The 15,438-nt window shown below is 46.3% G+C and overlaps 1 protein-coding gene across 1 annotated transcript in view; it reads right to left on the reverse strand.

The window, feature by feature from the left end:
* The window catches only part of ptprsb (protein tyrosine phosphatase receptor type Sb), a 95,400-nt gene that overhangs the window by 72,445 nt on the left and 7,517 nt on the right, over positions 1–15,438 (reverse strand). The window contains exon 3 of the mRNA XM_089131656.1: positions 6,489–6,570. The gene's annotated coding sequence lies outside the window, so the exon portion shown is untranslated. The remainder of the gene's footprint in view (positions 1–6,488; positions 6,571–15,438) is intronic.

The following is a 15,438-nucleotide window of genomic DNA, read 5'->3' on the forward strand; positions in this document are numbered from 1 at the left end:
CATTCATGACAATATTCAGAAATGTTACTCACAACAATATTAACCAATGTTATGACGATATCAATATCAATGTTACTTATGCCAATATTAATAATTGTTAATAAACTGGAAGGCGTTGATCGCAGCTGTTTCTGGTGCGGTTCAGATCCGGTGCAGACGCGGCTCGTGACAGCGGATGGTTAATATAGAGTAAACGCTTTACAGTCTGGACTCTGATTATAACAAACACACACTCTAACAGTGCTGGGTAAAGTGCTTGTGTACAACAACACACACATTTCAAGCCTCACCCCACCACTACACTTATATAGATATGGATTTTTTACGAGAGAGCCCATTAATTATTGAACATCTTCCCAGGCATTGTGTGTTTTACTCTCCGGCCTCCGCATTAAGTGCAGATCGCACCGCATTCTTCCGAGAGCGACTCAGCCGAGTGTTTACTCAATCCATCCTTCTCATCCAGCGCTGAACGTGTGTGTGCGCATCAGGACATCACTGAACGTGTGTGTGCGCATCAGGGCATCACTGAACGTGTGTGTGCGCATCAGGACATCACTGAACGTGTGTGTGCGCATCAGGGCATCACTGAACGTGTGTGTGCGCATCAGGGCATCACTGAACGTGTGTGTGCGCATCCGGACATCACTGAACGTGTGTGTGCGCATCAGGACATCACTGAACGTGTGTGTGCGCATCAGGACATCACTGAACGTGTGTGTGCGCATCAGGACATCACTGAACGTGTGTGTGCGCATCAGGGCATCACTGAACGTGTGTGTGCGCATCAGGGCATCACTGAACGTGTGTGTGCGCATCAGGGCATCACTGAACGTGTGTGTGCGCATCAGGGCATCACTGAACGTGTGTGTGCGCATCAGGACATCACTGAACGTGTGTGTGCGCATCAGGGCATCACTGAACGTGTGTGTGCGCATCAGGGCATCACTGAACGTGTGTGTGCGCATCAGGGCATCACTGAACGTGTGTGTGCGCATCAGGACATCACTGAACGTGTGTGTGCGCATCAGGACATCACTGAACGTGTGTGTGCGCATCAGGGCATCACTGAACGTGTGTGTGCGCATCAGGGCATCACTGAACGTGTGTGTGCGCATCAGGACATCACTGAACGTGTGTGTGCGCATCAGGACATCACTGAACGTGTGTGTGCGCATCAGGGCATCACTGAACGTGTGTGTGCGCATCAGGGCATCACTGAACGTGTGTGTGCGCATCAGGACATCACTGAACGTGTGTGTGCGCATCAGGGCATCACTGAACGTGTGTGTGCGCATCAGGGCATCACTGAACGTGTGTGTGCGCATCAGGACATCACTGAACGTGTGTGTGCGCATCAGGACATCACTGAACGTGTGTGTGCGCATCAGGGCATCACTGAACGTGTGTGTGCGCATCAGGACATCACTGAACGTGTGTGTGCGCATCAGGACATCACTGAACGTGTGTGTGCGCATCCGGACATCACTGAACGTGTGTGTGCGCATCAGGACATCACTGAACGTGTGTGTGCGCATCAGGACATCACTGAACGTGTGTGTGCGCATCAGGGCATCACTGAACGTGTGTGTGCGCATCAGGACATCACTGAACGTGTGTGTGCGCATCAGGACATCACTGAACGTGTGTGTGCGCATCAGGGCATCACTGAACGTGTGTGTGCGCATCAGGGCATCACTGAACGTGTGTGTGCGCATCAGGGCATCACTGAACGTGTGTGTGCGCATCAGGACATCACTGAACGTGTGTGTGCGCATCAGGGCATCACTGAACGTGTGTGTGCGCATCAGGGCATCACTGAACGTGTGTGTGCGCATCAGGACATCACTGAACGTGTGTGTGCGCATCAGGACATCACTGAACGTGTGTGTGCGCATCAGGGCATCACTGAACGTGTGTGTGCGCATCAGGACATCACTGAACGTGTGTGTGCGCATCAGGACATCACTGAACGTGTGTGTGCGCATCAGGGCATCACTGAACGTGTGTGTGCGCATCAGGACATCACTGAACGTGTGTGTGCGCATCAGGACATCACTGAACGTGTGTGTGCGCATCAGGACATCACTGAACGTGTGTGTGCGCATCAGGGCATCACTGAACGTGTGTGTGCGCATCAGGACATCACTGAACGTGTGTGTGCGCATCAGGACATCACTGAACGTGTGTGTGCGCATCAGGGCATCACTGAACGTGTGTGTGCGCATCAGGACATCACTGAACGTGTGTGTGCGCATCAGGACATCACTGAACGTGTGTGTGCGCATCAGGGCATCACTGAACGTGTGTGTGCGCATCAGGACATCACTGAACGTGTGTGTGCGCATCAGGGCATCACTGAACGTGTGTGTGCGCATCAGGACATCACTGAACGTGTGTGTGCGCATCAGGGCATCACTGAACGTGTGTGTGCGCATCAGGACATCACTGAACGTGTGTGTGCGCATCAGGACATCACTGAACGTGTGTGTGCGCATCAGGGCATCACTGAACGTGTGTGTGCGCATCAGGGCATCACTGAACGTGTGTGTGCGCATCCGGACATCACTGAACGTGTGTGTGCGCATCAGGGCATCACTGAACGTGTGTGTGCGCATCAGGGCATCACTGAACGTGTGTGTGCGCATCAGGGCATCACTGAACGTGTGTGTGCGCATCCGGACATCACTGAACGTGTGTGTGCGCATCAGGGCATCACTGAACGTGTGTGTGCGCATCAGGACATCACTGAACGTGTGTGTGTGCGCATCAGGACATCACTGAACGTGTGTGTGTGCGCATCAGGACATCACTGAACGTGTGTGTGCGCATCAGGACATCACTGAACGTGTGTGTGCGCATCAGGACATCACTGAACGTGTGTGTGCGCATCAGGACATCACTGAACGTGTGTGTGCGCATCAGGACATCACTGAACGTGTGTGTGTGCGCATCAGGACATCACTGAACGTGTGTGTGTGCGCATCAGGACATCACTGAACGTGTGTGTGCGCATCAGGACATCACTGAACGTGTGTGTGCGCATCCGGACATCACTGAACGTGTGTGTGCGCATCAGGGCATCACTGAACGTGTGTGTGCGCATCAGGACATCACTGAACGTGTGTGTGCGCATCAGGGCATCACTGAACGTGTGTGTGCGCATCAGGGCATCACTGAACGTGTGTGTGCGCATCAGGGCATCACTGAACGTGTGTGTGCGCATCCGGACATCACTGAACGTGTGTGTGCGCATCCGGACATCACTGAACGTGTGTGTGCGCATCAGGACATCACTGAACGTGTGTGTGCGCATCAGGACATCACTGACCGTGTGTGTGCGCATCAGGACATCACTGAACGTGTGTGTGCGCATCAGGGCATCACTGAACGTGTGTGTGCGCATCAGGGCATCACTGAACGTGTGTGTGCGCATCAGGACATCACTGACCGTGTGTGTGCGCATCAGGACATCACTGAACGTGTGTGTGCGCATCAGGGCATCACTGAACGTGTGTGTGCGCATCAGGACATCACTGAACGTGTGTGTGCGCATCAGGGCATCACTGAACGTGTGTGTGCGCATCAGGACATCACTGAACGTGTGTGTGCGCATCAGGGCATCACTGAACGTGTGTGTGCGCATCAGGACATCACTGAACGTGTGTGTGCGCATCAGGGCATCACTGAACGTGTGTGTGCGCATCCGGACATCACTGAACGTGTGTGTGCGCATCAGGGCATCACTGAACGTGTGTGTGCGCATCCGGACATCACTGAACGTGTGTGTGCGCATCAGGGCATCACTGAACGTGTGTGTGCGCATCAGGACATCACTGAACGTGTGTGTGCGCATCAGGGCATCACTGAACGTGTGTGTGCGCATCAGGACATCACAAGACACTTCAACTCTGAATAGAAGCAAGAAACGCTGGATTTGGTCCTTGTTCCTATAAGATAGCTTTCACGTTTAACAGGTTATTACATTTTTTCAAGTGATAAAGCATGTTTACGGGCTGTTTAAGTATGTGTTTAATGTTTAATTTTTATTCAAAACTAGTGTTCTAAAAATTAAAATGTGAATTAAGTGTTCTTTTCACAAAATAAAAACTAAACTTAAACTAACAAAACCGCACGTGTTTTTGTTAGTATAGTTTAACTAAAACTAACCTGAAATATGTAGGAAACTTAAAATAATATTAAAATCTAAACTAATGTAAAAGCACAGCTCTAGTCAGCGTGGCATTCCAGTGCGCGCGCACACCGGGGTAATCTACTGCAGTTCTGTATTCGTCTGGATCTGGGTTCGTCTGGATCTGCGGTTCGTCTGGATCTGCATTCATCTGGATCTGCGTTCATCTGGATCTGCGTTTCGTCTGGCTCTGTGTTAGTCTGGATCTGGGTTCGTCTGGATCTGCGGTTCGTCTGGATCTGTGTTCATCTGGATCTGCGTTTCGTCTGGCTCTGTGTTAGTCTGGATCTGGATTCGTCTGGATCTGCGGTTCGTCTGGATCTGCGTTCGTCTGGATCTGCGTTCGTCTGGATCTGCGGTTCGTCTGGATCTGCTTTCGTCTGGATCTGCGTTCGTCTGGATCTGCGTTCGTCTGGATCTGCGGTTCGTCTGGATCTGCGTTCGTCTGGATCTGTGTTCGTCTGGATCTGCGGTTCGTCTGGATCTGTGTTAGTCTGGATCTGGATTCGTCTGGATCTGCGGTTCGTCTGGATCTGTGTTAGTCTGGATCTGGGTTCGTCTGGATCTGCGGTTCGTCTGGATCTGCATTCGTCTGGATCTGCGGTTCGTCTGGATCTGGATTCGTCTGGATCTGCGGTTCGTAAGGATCTGCGTTCGGTCTGGACCTGTGTTCGTCTTGATCTGGGTTCGTCTGGATCTGCGTTTCGTCTGGCTCTGTGTTAGTCTGGATCTGGATTCGTCTGGATCTGCGGTTCGTCTGGATCTGTGTTCGTCTGGATCTGCGTTCGTCTGGATCTGCGGTTCGTCTGGATCTGGATTCGTCTGGATCTGCGGTTCGTAAGGATCTGCGTTCGGTCTGGACCTGTGTTCGTCTTGATCTGGGTTCGTCTGGATCTGCGTTTCGTCTGGCTCTGTGTTAGTCTGGATCTGGATTCGTCTGGATCTGCGGTTCGTCTGGATCTGTGTTCGTCTGGATCTGTGTTCGTCTGGATCTGCGTTCATATGGATCTGTGTTAGTCTGGATCTGGATTCGTCTGGGTCTGCGTTTGTCTGGATCTGTGTTCGGTCTGGACCTGTGTTCGTCTGGCTTTGTGTTAGTCTGGATCTGCTTTCGTCTGGATCTGCGTTCATATGGATCTGTGTTAGTCTGGATCTGGATTCGTCTGGATCTGCGCTCGTCTGGATCTGCGTTTCGTCTGGCTCTGTGTTAGTCTGGATCTGGGTTCGTCTGGATCTGCGTTCGCCTGGATCTGGGTTCGTCTGGATCTGCGTTCGTCTGGATCTGCTTTCGTCTGGATCTGCGTTTGTCTGGATCTGCTTTCGCCTGGATCTGGGTTCGTCTGGATCTGCGTTCGTCTGGATCTGCTTTCGTCTGGATCTGCGTTTGTCTGGATCTGCTTTCGCCTGGATCTGGGTTCGTCTGGATCTGGGTTCGTCTGGATCTGTGTTCGTCTGTTACTATTTTTGCATTAGTTTTTATTTTAATATCATTTTCAGTTTAGTTTTAGTTAGTTTCATTAATGGTTTGTTAGCTTTTATTTTGTGAACACATTTCTATTTAGCCTTTATATATTTAGTTTCAGTTTTACTTCTAGTAATTATAGTTTAGCAGAGTTAACAGAACACTTTGAATTTCCATGATTATTATGATTATTCTGTTCCTTTTAACATTATTCTTGAATTGATCCATTTATGCTTTTTGTTATATAGTCATATATCCATTATAGTTATAGTCATATGCATGTGTTCTATTTAGACCAGACGTTTCGTTTGCTTCCACTCTGACAAATGTTTGTGTATTTCTGTGCTCATGAGATTTAAGTTTCACATGATTATCGTACCTGTAATTAAGGTACAGATGTATTTGTATAATGTCTAGACATTCTTAGGGCTGGTTCACACAAGAGACGCGAGAGCAACACGCATACATTGACAAATAAAGTAGTGCAGTCCAGAGGGAAACGTGATTTATGAGACAGGATGGGAGCTTATAACTCACCATAACATTATTTATTTTTGCTAATGATTATTTTATGTAGATGGCATGTGTGCAGTCGCTCATCAAAGGTAAAGTGCGAAATGAACACGCTTTCTAAAATGAGTTTATTTCCTTCGCTCGAGGAAACGAATGTGAAGTTTGTGTTTTCTGTCAGGCCTCGTCAGAGTTCAGTCGACCCGTGACACATGCCAGTCCCACGCTGGAGGAGACGACACGTACAGAAATAGAGGGAATGAAGGGATGTCATTCTCCAGCACACACACACACACACACACACACACACACACAGATACTCACCGCACTCGCTTCTCTTTTTTCTAGATGTGTTTGAGCTTCATGTCCTGGTTTTCATAATCCTCAGCGGTCTGATCCGGTATTCCTACAATCAGACATGACATGGAGATTTAAATGAACAAATGTTATATAACACACAGGAACTATTGTCTAATAAAGCAGCGAGAGGCCCTGAGTTACAGTGATTTTACCAAGAGAAAGAGCTGTCAGAGACACACGTCACACACACACTTCATTCACATCTGGGTCAGTGTGTTCAGTGTCACTGACCGGCTCACAGATATATATACGTTTTGATAAGTTGCCATTAAGTTGCAAAAACGTTATTTCTGAATGTTACCAGTGGTGGACATCGGTACTGCAGTCCAGATTATAAACATCAGAGATCGTTGTTTCCCCGCCTCTACAGACTCGCCAGATTCAGACAGAGCGCGATGGACAGCGAACGCCGAGGAGACTTCGAGGAGGCCGTGAGTTGAATTATCCGCGTTTAATATGCTCTCGTTCATAGCGATTCTTAGATTGATATCGAGGCTTTTTAGGTTGTGTGGAGTCTGCGATCTCTGACAGGGTTTGTTTGCTCATTTCCATGGCTACGTTACGCAGTGTTTCCCGCCAAATGGCATCCCGTGGTGTTGAAGCCCTATTGGCTGAACAGGCAGTGGGCGGAGTCACACAGACCAAAACCGACTGACAACACAGAACGTGTAAAATCAGTAAGTGCTTTTCAGAGGAACGAGTGTGTGAACTCAGCATGTTTATATTATGGTATTTTTATGCTTTAATAGAGTAATAATGTTTACACACAGCACTTTTAGCCCAAGACAGGAAAGCCGCTTCATCGAGCGATTACGTGATTGACATGAAGATTAACAGCAGCATTGAAGACTTCCTCTCTGTATCTGAGGCTGTTATTTATCTTTGGTGCATCGAGGCGTATCTCGTCTTACTGTTGCCTAGTCAACCTCTCTCTCTCTCTTTCACTCATACACACACTCTCTCATTCACTCTCTCTCTCTCTCTCTCTCTGTCTTTCTCTCTCACTCACACACACAATCTCTCTCTCACTCTCTCACTCACACACACACACACACACTCTCTCTCTCTCTGTCTTTCTCTCTCACTCACACACACACTCTCTCGCTCTCTCACTCACTCACACACACACACTCACGCACACACTCTCTCGCTCTCAGTATCTTCACCACTGTTGGCTCTGATTGCTGAGTCCACAGATTGCACCTGTGGCCGCTGGGAATATGGTTTCTATGGCAACCATCCAAAGCAGCCCGAAGCTAGGATTGGTGGCCAGCGGTCATGTGACCCTGAGCGGAGGTCAAACACGAAGAAAAACGTCATTCATTACCTGATGTAAAACACTAATGCATGCAAGATCAAAAAATAAATAAACTGTCTTCCGTACTATGACATAATTTTCATCAAATTAAATTAATTTAATTCTCAAATTAAATTCTCATTATTGTAATGCAAAAAAATTATAAGCTACATTTCTTAATTTAGCAGATGCTTTTATGCAAAGCAACTTACAAATAAGAATTCAACCAGCGCATCATCTTAAAGAGGCAATAATGATGAAAATATCTAGTAATACAAAGTTTTAAACATTTGAGGAAGAAATTCCCAAAGACTCGTAAGGAATAAGGTCTTATAAACCCTAACCTGTAAGGACTCGTAACGAATAAGGTCTCTAGTTTGCGCAGATGGAAACGAGAGGATCTTAGACCAGTTTCCCAGAGAATCCCAACAAAAAAAGCACAACAGTTTATATTGAATAAGTGGCATGACTAATTACACACTTCTCTCTAATATGATTGGTTCTTCATAGTTGTAATTTTAAGTAAGTAAGTAAGTAAGTAAGCTTTCAAAAGCATATAAATGTTAATCCTGTAAGAGAAATATTTTATGATTATATGATATTATATAATATGATTCCTCAAAACTGTCCTTCACACATTGTTCATAATCATAACAACTAGATCTGGCAGGGATTGAGGAATAATGAAAGCTTTAGTTGGAATGAATGCTTTAGTTTAAACTATAAACTAGTTGCTTATTATTATGCTTATTACCAGGATATTGGCTGTTTATTAGCACTTATGATGAAGCACATATTAATGCTTTATTCTGCATGGCCATATTCGTGTTATGTGGATGTAAGAGATGAACCCAAATGCAGTGCAAGAAAACAAAACAGAACTGAAGGGCTGAACACCAAGACTAGGGAAATAAAGTAGACTAGAACAGCAATCATGACAAGACGAGGATAACGAGGGGGCGGGGTTATGAAACGAGGCAACACAAGCACATGGCCCAAACAACAGGCCAAAACATGGTTCTGCCTTGATCCTGAAGGAACGTCTTATTAGCGTTTGTTCATAAAGGAGGTGCCGAGCCCTGTGCCGTAAGCTCGCAGGAGACTATAGACCCAAGCCTGCTCACGCGAGCTCAGCGCACTGAGAGCACAGGGTTAGTAGTGTTAATCTCTCAGTCTCCAGCTGTCCAGGGTCAGCACATCTGCAGAGAGAGAGGCGGGGGTCACAGATGGGCGAACGACACGCTCTCGGACACAAGCCGCTTACGGAGGCGACGGCAGATTGTGCGGCTCGTTGATGTTAAATGAAGCTCGCGCCAGTGCAGATGTGTATGAAAATGACACTAATGCTTAACAGCTGAAACACTGAGTTCACTCTACAAACAAGCTTGACCTTCGACCCCTGTCTGCTGCTTCTCTTTACTGACACTCACATGAGCATCGGCATCAGTCCAACACAAAGCTCTCAGTAGTGCCATGATGGCTTATAGTATGGTGTGTTCAGGGTGGACAGGACCGCTGAAGGCGTGTGTTTGGCGTGTGTTTAGCGTGTTCAGGGTGGACAGGTCTGCTGAAGGTGTGTGTTTGCCGTTATTTGGTGCCTATAAATTACGTAATTTTACTATGTCGGTTATGTCATTTTTTTAAAGGGGGGGGGGGTGACTGTGGTTTCACTTTTTTGATGTTAAATAGTGTATAATGTTGCTGTTGGTGCATGAACAGTATCTGCAAAGTTGCAGCGCTGAAAGTTCAGTGTAAGCAGAGATATCGTCTTTTTAAAATCAGGAAGTTTAATTGCCTACAAAAACGACTGGATCGGGACTACAGCTGGGTTATGGTACGTCACTAACCCACACATTTACATCAACCCTCCCTTATGTCTTATGTTTTCGGGCTTCCCATGGACGCTGTACTTCATCAACAATGGATACACTTTATGTTTGATTATGTTCCTGTAAGTGACGATCGTAATCTAGCTCTCTGTGCTGCGCATTTACGAGAGACTGCTTCCAGAATCTCCACGAGTTCAACACCGGATTCAACAACAAACTGTTACTAAAACATGAAACAGATCCGACTTTAAAACCAGAGGCAGCAGTTGTTGAACACAACCTGTAAGTAGGCGAAGACTTCATCATTTTAAATGTATTTGTACGTATAATTCCAGACGTAGTCTTGTGTTTTAGTTTTTTTTTCAAATGTCAGCGCTGGCTTTATAGCCACTATAGGCTACTAGTTACGCTATTGTGTGTCTACGACAAACGCATACAAACATTATGGACCTGAATTTTGTATAAGTACTAATGTTTTAAACGTATTTTTCATGTATATATGCTTTATGACGTTATTTTAGATTTGATCAAGTACGTAAACTTGCCAGCGCTGTTTGAGTATAACATTAATAGCCAGTCAGTTTGTCAGTCAGTCAGTTTGCTAAAAAATTTAGCAAATTATCATTCAGAAACGTTTATTAAGAGCCGTGTGTGGTGAGGTTCTGCTCGACTCTCTTCATCGCCGCTTTCTCGGTCTGATTCTGCCTCACTGATACTGCAGTCTCGACACCTTTATTTACATGGTTGGACCTTTGGCGTGCACGTTTCACCCGTAAAGGTAATGGGCGTTAATCTTCTGGACAACGTGAGTGACAGTTTAGCCAATCACAACACACCGGCCCAAACTAACCAATCATAGCCCACTACCTGTTTCTGGGGGAGGGGTTTCATAGACTCAGGAAGTGAACCGCTCGTTCAAGAGCGCGGCTGACAATAAAGCTGAAGTTTATAAAAAAATAAGACTTTTAAAAAAAGAAAAAAACACGAATATGTTATATTGCACCCCATAAACACAATCATGCAAAGAAAAAAAGCAGTCAATCCACCCTTTAATCCTATTAATATTTCTGCCCACTGTGTGTTATGTACTTTTCCCGCCTGTGTAGTCACGTGACTCCGCCCTGTCCAGTCTGCGACACTGAAGCCACACGAGCCCCTTTCACACAGCGCGCTGATCCCGGGAAATTTGAATGACATGAGGAAGATTCATCAACATTATCAGGCACAAATCCAGCATCAGAAGGATGTAAATTAATGAAGCAAATGCCCTACAAGTCCAACGTCAGCAGCCGTAACCCGTACGTGTTTAACATCGGCAGAACGACACTGATTTCCTCCAGACCTGATCAGACGATGACAGCAAACAGGCGAGGATCTTTCAGCACAATCTGGGCGATATTAGAAAGACTCTATAAATAGCAGCGTCTCCCACAAGCAGCGAGCGCTTGAGATTCAGACTCGCCTTACACACACACACACACACACACACACACCGGATCTGCTCAACAACCGATGATGCGTGAATGAACGTACCAATGAATAACTCGATGTTTTACTCTTCAGATGGACACAATAACCCTTTGCATTGACAGTTCTGCTAAATTAGCAGTAAGATAATAGCAGTCAGGACAGGTTTGCTGATGGCGTGTTTTGACTGACAGCTCTGACGAAGCACTTTAATATCCCGCCTAAACTAACCCCGAACACTTACCAACACACACACTATAATGCTGTATATCTCTGTATATCTCACACACACCAGTGTCTCACACACACCAGTGTCTCACACACACCAGTGTCTCACACCCACTAATGTCTCACACACACCAGTGTCTCACACACACCAGTGTCTCACACACACTAATGTCTCTCACACACACACACACACTGCACCGACTGCACTCTCAACCCTCTGGTGTTTCACAGTATCCTGCAGTAACAGTGTGTGTGTGTGTGTGTGTGTGTGTGTGTGTGAGAGAGAGTGAATTTAAAGGCCAATTTGGTCAAATTGCTTCTGAATCATAACTCAGAGTAAACATCAGTAAAGCGGATGCATCAGTTGCACCACTTTAGCGTGTTGAAGTTCAGTGTGTGTGTGTGTGTGTGTGTGTGTACGGCCTATCGTTTTAAATAAATCGTCCACCACAATCTACAGCTGATTTTCTCTCCTGGATTATTTTCTCTGTAATAAATCATTCCAACATCATACGCCGTGAGGCGATCCGGACCGCGGACAGAAACCCGTCGCGTATCAGACAGAAGCACTCGATCACAGATGGAATTACAGGAACAGAAACCCGTCGAGTATCAGACAGAAGCACTCGATCACAGATGGAATTACAGGAACAGAAACCCGTCGCGTATCAGACAGAAGCACTCGATCACTGATGGAATTACAGGAACAGAAACCCGTCGCGTATCAGACAGAAGCACTCGATCACAGATGGAATTACAGGAACAGAAACCCGTCGAGTATCAGACAGAAGCACTCGATCACAGATGGAATTACAGGAACAGAAACCCGTCGCGTATCAGACAGAAGCACTCGATCACTGATGGAATTAAAGGAACAGAAACCCGTCGAGTATCAGACAGAAGCACTCGATCACAGATGGAATTACAGGAACAGAAACCCGTCGAGTATCAGACAGAAGCACTCGATCACAGATGGAATTACAGGAACAGAAACCCGTCGAGTATCAGACAGAAGCACTCGATCACTGATGGAATTACAGGAACAGAAACCCGTCGAGTATCAGACAGAAGCACTCGATCACAGATGGAATTACAGGAACAGAAACCCGTCGAGTATCAGACAGAAGCACTCGATCACAGATGGAATTACAGGAACAGAAACCCGTCGCGTATCAGACAGAAGCACTCGATCACTGATGGAATTACAGGAACAGAAACCCGTCGCGTATCAGACAGAAGCACTCGATCACTGATGGAATTAAAGGAACAGAAACCCGTCGAGTATCAGACAGAAGCACTCGATCACAGATGGAATTACAGGAACAGAAACCCGTCGAGTATCAGACAGAAGCACTCGATCACAGATGGAATTACAGGAACAGAAACCCGTCGAGTATCAGACAGAAGCACTCGATCACTGATGGAATTACAGGAACAGAAACCCGTCGAGTATCAGACAGAAGCACTCGATCACAGATGGAATTACAGGAACAGAAACCCGTCGAGTATCAGACAGAAGCACTCGATCACAGATGGAATTACAGGAACAGAAACCCGTCGCGTATCAGACAGAAGCACTCGATCACTGATGGAATTACAGGAACAGAAACCCGTCGCGTATCAGACAGAAGCACTCGATCACTGATGGAATTACAGGAACAGAAACCCGTCGAGTATCAGACAGAAGCACTCGATCACAGATGGAATTACAGGAACAGAAACCCGTCGAGTATCAGACAGAAGCACTCGATCACAGATGGAATTACAGGAACAGAAACCCGTCGCGTATCAGACAGAAGCACTCGATCACTGATGGAATTACAGGAACAGAAACCCGTCGCGTATCAGACAGAAGCACTCGATCACTGATGGAATTACAGGAACAGAAACCCGTCGAGTATCAGACAGAAGCACTCGATCACAGATGGAATTACAGGAACAGAAACCCATCGAGTATCAGACAGAAGCACTCGATCACAGATGGAATTACAGGAACAGAAACCCCTCGAGTATCAGACAGAAGCACTCGATCACAGATGGAATTACAGGAACAGAAACCCGTCGAGTATCAGACAGAAGCACTCGATCACTGATGGAATTACAGGAACAGAAACCCGTCGAGTATCAGACAGAAGCACTCGATCACTGATGGAATTACAGGAACAGAAACCCGTCGAGTATCAGACAGAAGCACTCGATCACAGATGGAATTACAGGAACAGAAACCCGTCGCGTATCAGACAGAAGCACTCGATCACTGATGGAATTACAGGAACAGAAACCCGTCGCATATCAGACAGAAGCACTCGATCACTGATGGAATTACAGGAACAGAAACCCTTCGCATATCAGACAGAAGCACTCGATCACTGATGGAATTACAGGAACAGAAACCCGTCGAGTATCAGACAGAAGCACTCGATCACAGATGGAATTACAGGAACAGAAACCCATCGAGTATCAGACAGAAGCACTCGATCACAGATGGAATTACATGAACAGAAACCCGTCGAGTATCAGACAGAAGCACTCGATCACAGATGGAATTACAGGAACAGAAACCCGTCGAGTATCAGACAGAAGCACTCGATCACAGATGGAGTTACAGGAACAGGAACCCGTCGAGTATTAGACAGAAGCACTCGATCACTGATGGAATTACATGAACAGAAACCCGTCGAGTATCAGACAGAAGCACTCGATCACAGATGGAATTACAGGAACAGAAACCCGTCGAGTATCAGACAGAAGCACTCGATCACAGATGGAATTACAGGAACAGAAACCCGTCGAGTATCAGACAGAAGCACTCGATCACAGATGGAATTACAGGAACAGAAACCCGTCGAGTATCAGACAGAAGCACTCGATCACTGATGGAATTACAGGAACAGAAACCCGTCGAGTATCAGACAGAAGCACTCGATCACAGATGGAATTACAGGAACAGAAACCCTTCGAGTATCAGACAGAAGCACTCGATCACTGATGGAATTACAGGAACAGAAACCCATCGAGTATCAGACAGAAGCACTCGATCACAGATGGAATTACAGGAACAGAAACCCGTCGAGTATCAGACAGAAGCACTCGATCACAGATGGAATTACAGGAACAGAAACCCGTCGCATATCAGACAGAAGCACTCGATCACAGATGGAATTACAGGAACAGAAACCCTTCGAGTATCAGACAGAAGCACTCGATCACTGATGGAATTACAGGAACAGAAACCCATCGAGTATCAGACAGAAGCACTCGATCACAGATGGAATTACAGGAACAGAAACCCGTCGAGTATCAGACAGAAGCACTCGATCACAGATGGAATTACAGGAACAGAAACCCATCGAGTATCAGACAGAAGCACTCGATCACAGATGGAATTACAGGAACAGAAACCCGTCGAGTATCAGACAGAAGCACTCGATCACTGATGGAATTACAGGAACAGAAACCCATCGAGTATCAGACAGAAGCACTCGATCACAGATGGAATTACAGGAACAGAAACCCGTCGAGTATCAGACAGAAGCACTTGATCACAGATGGAATTACAGGAACAGAAACCCGTCGTGTATCAGACAGAAGCACTCGATCACAGATGGAATTACAGGAACAGAAACCCGTCGCGTATCAGACAGAAGCACTCGATCACTGATGGAATTACAGGAACAGAAACCCGTCGTGTATCAGACAGAAGCACTCGATCACAGATGGAATTACAGGAACAGAAACCCGTCGCGTATCAGACAGAAGCACTCGATCACAGATGGAATTATATTGATAAACAATAACTTTACAAACATTTATTCAGTTATATTAAATGTTTAATCAGGAAAAACCGTATCTCAAAAGCTAACAAGCAGCAGTAGCGTTTTGAAGTAACGCATCCAAATTCTTATAATAATAGTATAATATAATATAATAATAATAATTTTAAAAAATGACCTTTCAGAAGCGTTTAGTAAGAGCCGTGTGTGGGGAGGTTCAGACTCTCTCTGGGTCTGATTCTGGATCATACTGATACTGCAGTGTCGACACCATTATTTACATCCACGGGAACACACGCAGCTCTCGCCCGTAAAGGGGC

This window comes from Pimephales promelas, chromosome 5 (assembly GCF_988280905.1).
Source record: "Pimephales promelas chromosome 5, fPimPro1.hap1.1, whole genome shotgun sequence".
Classification (NCBI taxonomy): Eukaryota; Metazoa; Chordata; class Actinopteri; order Cypriniformes; family Leuciscidae; genus Pimephales; species Pimephales promelas.